The following is a 9616-nucleotide window of genomic DNA, read 5'->3' as shown; positions in this document are numbered from 1 at the left end:
CCAGTCAGTGTACAGATATCTCCCTGTGAGAGAGAGGGGACTGAGAGACACCAGTCAGTGTACAGATATCTCCCTGAGAGAGAGAGAGAGGATTGAGAGACACCAGTCAGTGTACAAATATCTCCCTGAGAGAGAGAGAGGGGACTGAGAGACACCAGTCAGTGTACAGATATCTCCCTGAGAGAGAGAGAGGGGACTGAGAGACACCAGTCAGTGTACAGATATCTGCCTGAGAGAGAGAGAGAGGGGACTGAGAGACACCAGTCAGTGTACAGATATCTCCCTGAGAGAGAGAGAGAGGACTGAGAGACACCAGTCAGTGTACAGATATCTCCCTGTGAGAGAGAGGGGACTGAGAGACACCAGTCAGTGTACAGATATCTCCCTGAGAGTGAGAGAGGGGACTGAGAGACACCAGTCAGTGTACAGATATCTCCCTGAGAGAGAGAGAGAGAGGGGACTGAGAGACACCAGTCAGTGTACAGATATCACCCTGAGAGAGAGAGAGAGGGGACTGAGAGACACCAGTCAGTGTACAGATATCTCCCTGAGAGAGAGAGAGAGGACTGAGAGACACCAGTCAGTGTACAGATATCTCCCTGAGAGAGAGAGAGGGGACTGAGAGACACCAGTCAGTGTACAGATATCTCCATGAGAGAGAGAGAGGGGACTGAGAGACACCAGTCAGTGTACAGATATCTCCCTGAGAGAGAGAGAGAGGGGACTGAGAGACACCAGTCAGTGTACAGATATCTCCCTGAGAGTGAGAGAGGGGACTGAGAGACACCAGTCAGTGTACAGATATCTCCCTGAGAGAGAGAGAGAGGGGACTGAGAGACACCAGTCAGTGTACAGATATCTCCCTGAGAGAGAGAGAGAGAGAGAGGGGACTGAGAGACACCAGTCAGTGTACAGATATCTCCCTGAGAGAGAGAGAGAGGGGACTGAGAGACACCAGTCAGTGTACAGATATCTCCCTGAGAGAGAGAGAGAGGACTGAGAGACACCAGTCAGTGTACAGATATCTCCCTGTGAGAGAGAGGGGACTGAGAGACACCAGTCAGTGTACAGATATCTCCCTGAGAGAGAGAGAGGACTGAGAGACACCAGTCAGTGTACAGATATCTCCCTGAGAGAGAGAGGGGACTGAGAGACACCAGTCAGTGTACAGATATCTCCCTGAGAGAGAGAGAGGACTGAGAGACACCAGTCAGTGTACAGATATCTCCCTGAGAGAGAGAGAGAGAGGGGACTGAGAGACACCAGTCAGTGTACAGATATCTCCCTGAGAGAGAGAGAGAGAGGGGACTGAGAGACACCAGTCAGTGTACAGATATCTCCCTGAGAGAGAGAGAGGGGACTGAGAGACACCAGTCAGTGTACAGATATCTCCCTGAGAGAGAGAGAGGACTGAGAGACACCAGTCAGTGTACAGATATCTCCCTGAGAGAGAGAGAGAGGGGACTGAGACACCAGTCAGTGTACAGATATCTCCCTGAGAGAGAGAGAGGGGACTGAGAGACACCGGTCAGTGTCCAGATATCTCCCTGAGAGAGAGAGAGGGGACTGAGAGACACCAGTCAGTGTACAGATATCTCCCTGAGAGAGAGAGAGAGGACTGAGAGACACCAGTCAGTGTACAGATATCTCCCTGAGAGAGAGAGAGGGGACAGAGAGACAGCAGTCAGTTTACAGATATCTCCCTGAGAGAGAGAGAGAGGGGACTGAGAGACACCAGTCAGTGTACAGATATCTCCCTGAGAGAGAGAGGGGACTGAGAGACACCAGTCAGTGTACAGATATCTCCCCGAGAGAGAGAGAGGGGACTGAGAGACACCAGCCAGGGTACAGATATCTCCCTGAGAGAGAGAGAGGGGACTGAGAGACACCAGTCAGGGTACAGATATCTCCCTGAGAGAGAGGGGGGACTGAGAGACACCAGTCAGTGTACAGATATCTCCCTGAGAGAGAGAGAGGGGACTGAGAGACACCAGTCAGTGTACAGATATCTCCCTGAGAGAGAGAGAGAGAGAGGGGACTGAGAGACACCAGTCAGTGTCCAGATATCTCCCTGAGAGAGAGAGAGGGGACTGAGAGACACCAGTCAGTGTACAGATATCTCCCTGAGAGAGAGAGAGGACTGAGAGACACCAGTCAGTGTACAGATATCTCCCTGAGCGAGAGAGAGAGGACTGAGAGACACCAGTCAGTGTACAGATATCTCCCTGAGAGAGAGAGGACTGAGAGACACCAGTCAGTGTACAGATATCTCCCTGAGAGAGAGAGAGGGGACTGAGAGACACCAGTCAGTGTACAGATATCTCCCTGAGAGAGAGAGGACTGAGAGACACCAGTCAGTGTACAGATATCTCCCTGAGAGAGAGAAAGGGGACTGAGAGACACCAGTCAGTGTATAGATATCTCCCTGAGAGAGAGAGAGGGGGGACTGAGAGACACCAGTCAGTGTACAGATATCTCCCTGAGAGAGAGAGAGGGGGGACTGAGAGACACCAGTCAGTGTACAGATATCTCCCTGATAGAGAGGGGACTGAGAGACAGCAGTCGGTGTACAGATATCTCCCTGAGAGAGAGAGAGAGAGGGGACTGAGAGACACCAGTCAGTGTACAGATTTCTCCCTGACAGAGAGAGAGGGGACTGAGAGACACCAGTCAGTGTACAGATATCTCCCTGAGAGAGAGAGAGGGGGGACTGAGAGACACCAGTCAGTGTACAGATATCTCCCTGAGAGAGAGAGAGGGGGGACTGAGAGACACCAGTCAGTGTACAGATATCTCCCTGAGAGAGAGAGAGGGGACTGAGAGACACCAGTCAGTGTACAGATATCTCCCTGAGAGAGAGAGGGGACTGAGAGACACCAGTCAGTGTACAGATATCTCCCTGAGAGAGAGAGGGGGGGGACTGAGAGACACCAGTCAGTGTACAGATATCTCCCTGAGAGAGAGGGGACTGAGAGACAGCAGTCGGTGTACAGATATCTCCCTGAGAGAGAGAGAGGACTGAGAGACACCAGTCAGTGTACAGATATCCCCCTGAGAGAGAGGGGACTGAGAGACACCAGTCAGTGTACAGATTTCTCCCTGAGAGAGAGAGAGAGAGGGGACTGAGAGACACCAGTCAGTGTACAGATATCTCCCTGAGAGAGAGAGAGGGGGGACTGAGAGACACCAGTCAGTGTACAGATATCTCCCTGAGAGAGAGAGGGGACTGAGAGACACCAGTCAGTGTACAGATATCTCCCTGAGAGAGAGAGAGAGGGGACTGAGAGACACCAGTCAGTGGACAGATATCTCCCTGAGAGAGAGAGGGGGGACTGAGAGACACCAGTCAGTGTACAGTTATCTCCCTGAGAGAGAGAGAGGGGACTGAGAGACACCGGTCAGTGTACAGATATCTCCCTGACAGAGAGAGAGAGGGGACTGAGAGACACCAGTCAGTGTACAGATATCTCCCTGACAGAGAGAGAGAGGGGACTGAGAGACACCAGTCAGTGTACAAATATCTCCCTGAGAGAGAGGGGACTGAGAGACACCAGTCAGTGTACAGATATCTCCCTGAGAGAGAGAGAGGGGGGACTGAGAGACACCAGTCAGTGTACAGATATCTCCCTGAGAGAGAGAGGGGACTGAGAGACACCAGTCAGTGTACAGTTATCTCCCTGAGAGAGAGAGAGGACTGAGAGACACCAGTCAGTGTACAGATATCTCCCTGAGAGAGAGAGGGGACTGAGAGACACCAGTCAGTGTACAGATATCTCCCTGAGAGAGAGAGAGGGGACTGAGAGACACCAGTCAGTGTACAGATATCTCCCTGAGAGAGAGTGAGAGGGGACTGAGAGACACCAGTCAGTGGGCAGATATCCCCCTGAGAGAGAGAGGACTGAGAGACACTAGTCAGTGTACAGATATTTCCCTGAGAGAGAGAGAGGGGACTGAGAGACACCAGTCAGTGTACAGATATCTCCCTGAGAGATAGAGAGAGAGGGGACTGAGAGACACCAGTCAGTGCACAGATATCTCCCTGAGAGAGAGAGAGGGGACTGAGAGACACCAGTCAGTGTACAGATATCTCCCTGAGAGAGAGAGGATTGAGAGACACCAGTCAGTGTACAGATATCTCCCTGAGAGAGAGAGAGGGGACTGAGAGACACCAGTCAGTGTACAGATATCTCCCTGAGAGAGAGAGAGAGGGGGGGACTGAGAGACACCAGTCAGTGTACAGATATCTCCCTGAGAGAGAGAGAGAGAGGGGACTGAGAGACACCAGTCAGTGTACAGATATCTCCCTGAGAGAGAGAGAGAGAGGGGACTGAGAGACACCAGTCAGTGTACAGATATCTCCCTGAGAGAGAGAGGACTGAGAGACACCAGTCAGTGTACAGATATCTCCCTGAGAGAGAGAGAGGGGACTGAGAGACACCAGTCAGTGTACAGATATCTCCCTGAGAGAGAGAGAGGGGACTGAGAGACACCAGTCAGTGTACAGATATCTCCCTGAGAGATAGAGAGAGAGGGGACTGAGAGACACCAGTCAGTGTACAGATATCTCCCTGAGAGAGAGAGAGGGGACTGAGAGACACCAGTCAGTGTACAGATATCTTCCTGAGAGAGAGAGAGGGCACTGAGAGACACCAGTCAGTGTACAGATATCACCCTGAGAGAGAGAGAGAAGACTGAGAGACACCAGTCAGTGTACAGATATCTCCCTGAGAGAGAGAGAGAGAGAGGGGACTGAGAGACACCAGTCAGTGTACAGATATCTCCCTGAGAGAGAGAGAGAGGACTGAGAGACACCAGTCAGTGTACAGATATCTCCCTGAGAGAGAGAGAGGGGACAGAGAGACAGCAGTCAGTTTACAGATATCTCCCTGAGAGAGAGAGAGAGGGGACTGAGAGACACCAGTCAGTGTACAGATATCTCCCTGAGAGAGAGAGAGGGGACTGAGAGACACCAGTCAGTGTACAGATATCTCCCTGAGAGAGAGAGGGGACTGAGAGACACCAGTCAGTGTACAGATATCTCCCCGAGAGAGAGAGAGGGGACTGAGAGACACCAGCCAGGGTACAGATATCTCCCTGAGAGAGAGAGAGGGGACTGAGAGACACCAGTCAGGGTACAGATATCTCCCTGAGAGAGAGGGGGGACTGAGAGACACCAGTCAGTGTACAGATATCTCCCTGAGAGAGAGAGAGGGGACTGAGAGACACCAGTCAGTGTACAGATATCTCCCTGAGAGAGAGAGAGAGAGAGGGGACTGAGAGACACCAGTCAGTGTACAGATATCTCCCTGAGAGAGAGAGAGGGGACTGAGAGACACCAGTCAGTGTACAGATATCTCCCTGAGAGAGAGAGAGGACTGAGAGACACCAGTCAGTGTACAGATATCTCCCTGAGCGAGAGAGAGAGGACTGAGAGACACCAGTCAGTGTACAGATATCTCCCTGAGAGAGAGAGGACTGAGAGACACCAGTCAGTGTACAGATATCTCCCTGAGAGAGAGAGAGGGGACTGAGAGACACCAGTCAGTGTACAGATATCTCCCTGAGAGAGAGAGGACTGAGAGACACCAGTCAGTGTACAGATATCTCCCTGAGAGAGAGAAAGGGGACTGAGAGACACCAGTCAGTGTATAGATATCTCCCTGAGAGAGAGAGAGGGGGGACTGAGAGACACCAGTCAGTGTACAGATATCTCCCTGAGAGAGAGAGAGGGGGGACTGAGAGACACCAGTCAGTGTACAGATATCTCCCTGATAGAGAGGGGACTGAGAGACAGCAGTCGGTGTACAGATATCTCCCTGAGAGAGAGAGAGAGAGGGGACTGAGAGACACCAGTCAGTGTACAGATTTCTCCCTGACAGAGAGAGAGGGGACTGAGAGACACCAGTCAGTGTACAGATATCTCCCTGAGAGAGAGAGAGGGGGGACTGAGAGACACCAGTCAGTGTACAGATATCTCCCTGAGAGAGAGAGAGGGGGGACTGAGAGACACCAGTCAGTGTACAGATATCTCCCTGAGAGAGAGAGAGGGGACTGAGAGACACCAGTCAGTGTACAGATATCTCCCTGAGAGAGAGAGGGGACTGAGAGACACCAGTCAGTGTACAGATATCTCCCTGAGAGAGAGAGGGGGGCGGACTGAGAGACACCAGTCAGTGTACAGATATCTCCCTGAGAGAGAGGGGACTGAGAGACAGCAGTCGGTGTACAGATATCTCCCTGAGAGAGAGAGAGGACTGAGAGACACCAGTCAGTGTACAGATATCCCCCTGAGAGTGAGGGGACTGAGAGACACCAGTCAGTGTACAGATTTCTCCCTGAGAGAGAGAGAGAGGGGACTGAGAGACACCAGTCAGTGTACAGATATCTCCCTGAGAGAGAGAGAGGGGGGACTGAGAGACACCAGTCAGTGTACAGATATCTCCCTGAGAGAGAGAGGGGACTGAGAGACACCAGTCAGTGTACAGATATCTCCCTGAGAGAGAGAGAGAGGGGACTGAGAGACACCAGTCAGTGGACAGATATCTCCCTGAGAGAGAGAGGGGGGACTGAGAGACACCAGTCAGTGTACAGATATCTCCCTGAGAGAGAGAGAGGGGACTGAGAGACACCGGTCAGTGTACAGATATATCCCTGACAGAGAGAGAGAGGGGACTGAGAGACACCAGTCAGTGTACAGATATCTCCCTGACAGAGAGAGAGAGGGGACTGAGAGACACCAGTCAGTGTACAAATATCTCCCTGAGAGAGAGGGGACTGAGAGACACCAGTCAGTGTACAGATATCTCCCTGAGAGAGAGAGAGGGGGGACTGAGAGACACCAGTCAGTGTACAGATATCTCCCTGAGAGAGAGAGGGGACTGAGAGACACCAGTCAGTGTACAGTTATCTCCCTGAGAGAGAGAGAGGACTGAGAGACACCAGTCAGTGTACAGATATCTCCCTGAGAGAGAGAGGGGACTGAGAGACACCAGTCAGTGTACAGTTATCTCCCTGAGAGAGAGAGAGAGGGGACTGAGAGACACCAGTCAGTGTACAGATATCTCCCTGAGAGAGAGAGAGGGGACTGAGAGACACCAGTCAGTGTACAGATATCTCCCTGAGAGAGAGTGAGAGGGGACTGAGAGACACCAGTCAGTGGGCAGATATCCCCCTGAGAGAGAGAGGACTGAGAGACACTAGTCAGTGTACAGATATTTCCCTGAGAGAGAGAGAGGGGACTGAGAGACACCAGTCAGTGTACAGATATCTCCCTGAGAGATAGAGAGAGAGGGGACTGAGAGACACCAGTCAGTGCACAGATATCTCCCTGAGAGAGAGAGAGGGGACTGAGAGACACCAGTCAGTGTACAGATATCTCCCTGAGAGAGAGAGGATTGAGAGACACCAGTCAGTGTACAGATATCTCCCTGAGAGAGAGAGAGGGGACTGAGAGACACCAGTCAGTGTACAGATATCTCCCTGAGAGAGAGAGAGAGGGGGGGACTGAGAGACACCAGTCAGTGTACAGATATCTCCCTGAGAGAGAGAGAGAGAGGGGACTGAGAGACACCAGTCAGTGTACAGATATCTCCCTGAGAGAGAGAGAGAGAGGGGACTGAGAGACACCAGTCAGTGTACAGATATCTCCCTGAGAGAGAGAGGACTGAGAGACACCAGTCAGTGTACAGATATCTCCCTGAGAGAGAGAGAGGGGACTGAGAGACACCAGTCAGTGTACAGATATCTCCCTGAGAGAGAGAGAGGGGACTGAGAGACACCAGTCAGTGTACAGATATCTCCCTGAGAGATAGAGAGAGAGGGGACTGAGAGACACCAGTCAGTGTACAGATATCTCCCTGAGAGAGAGAGAGGGGACTGAGAGACACCAGTCAGTGTACAGATATCTTCCTGAGAGAGAGAGAGGGCACTGAGAGACACCAGTCAGTGTACAGATATCACCCTGAGAGAGAGAGAGAAGACTGAGAGACACCAGTCAGTGTACAGATATCTCCCTGAGAGAGAGAGGGGACTGAGAGACACCAGTCAGTGTACAGATATCTCCCTGAGAGAGAGAGAGAGAGGGGACTGAGAGACACCAGTCAGTGTACAGATATCTCCCTGAGAGAGAGAGAGGGGACTGAGAGACACCAGTCAGTGTACAGATATCTCCCTGAGAGAGAGAGAGGACTGAGAGACACCAGTCAGTGTACAGATATCTCCCTGAGATAGAGAGAGAGGGGACTGAGACACCAGTCAGTGTACAGATATCTCCCTGAGAGAGAGAGAGGGGACTGAGAGACACCAGTCAGTGTCCAGATATCTCCCTGAGAGAGAGAGAGGGGACTGAGAGACACCAGTCAGTGTACAGATATCTCCCTGAGAGAGAGAGAGAGGACTGAGAGACACCAGTCAGTGTACAGATATCTCCCTGAGAGAGAGAGAGGGGACTGAGAGACACCAGTCAGTGTACAGATATCTCCCTGAGAGAGAGAGAGAGGATTGAGAGACACCAGTCAGTGTACAGATATCTCCCTGAGAGAGAGAGAGGGGACTGAGAGACACCAGTCAGTGTACAGATATCTCCCTGAGAGAGAGAGAGGGGACTGAGAGACACCAGTCAGTGTACAGATATCTCCCTGAGAGAGAGAGAGAGGGGACTGAGAGACACCAGTCAGTGTACAGATATCTCCCTGAGAGAGAGAGAGAGGACTGAGAGACACCAGTCAGTGTACAGATATCTCCCTGTGAGAGAGAGGGGACTGAGAGACACCAGTCAGTGTACAGATATCTCCCTGAGAGTGAGAGAGGGGACTGAGAGACACCAGTCAGTGTACAGATATCTCCCTGAGAGAGAGAGAGAGAGGGGACTGAGAGACACCAGTCAGTGTACAGATATCACCCTGAGAGAGAGAGAGAGGGGACTGAGAGACACCAGTCAGTGTACAGATATCTCCCTGAGAGAGAGAGAGAGGACTGAGAGACACCAGTCAGTGTACAGATATCTCCCTGAGAGAGAGAGAGGGGACTGAGAGACACCAGTCAGTGTACAGATATCTCCATGAGAGAGAGAGAGGGGACTGAGAGACACCAGTCAGTGTACAGATATCTCCCTGAGAGAGAGAGAGAGAGGGGACTGAGAGACACCAGTCAGTGTACAGATATCTCCCTGAGAGTGAGAGAGGGGACTGAGAGACACCAGTCAGTGTACAGATATCTCCCTGAGAGAGAGAGAGAGGGGACTGAGAGACACCAGTCAGTGTACAGATATCTCCCTGAGAGAGAGAGAGAGAGAGAGGGGACTGAGAGACACCAGTCAGTGTACAGATATCTCCCTGAGAGAGAGAGAGAGGGGACTGAGAGACACCAGTCAGTGTACAGATATCTCCCTGAGAGAGAGAGAGAGGACTGAGAGACACCAGTCAGTGTACAGATATCTCCCTGTGAGAGAGAGGGGACTGAGAGACACCAGTCAGTGTACAGATATCTCCCTGAGAGAGAGAGAGAGGATTGAGAGACACCAGTCAGTGTACAAATATCTCCCTGAGAGAGAGAGAGGGGACTGAGAGACACCAGTCAGTGTACAGATATCTCCCTGAGAGAGAGAGAGGGGACTGAG

The sequence above is a fragment of the Mustelus asterias genome, unplaced genomic scaffold (assembly GCF_964213995.1).
Source record: "Mustelus asterias unplaced genomic scaffold, sMusAst1.hap1.1 HAP1_SCAFFOLD_3557, whole genome shotgun sequence".
NCBI lineage: Eukaryota > Metazoa > Chordata > Chondrichthyes > Carcharhiniformes > Triakidae > Mustelus > Mustelus asterias.
Note: the sequence above shows the minus strand (reverse complement) of the source record.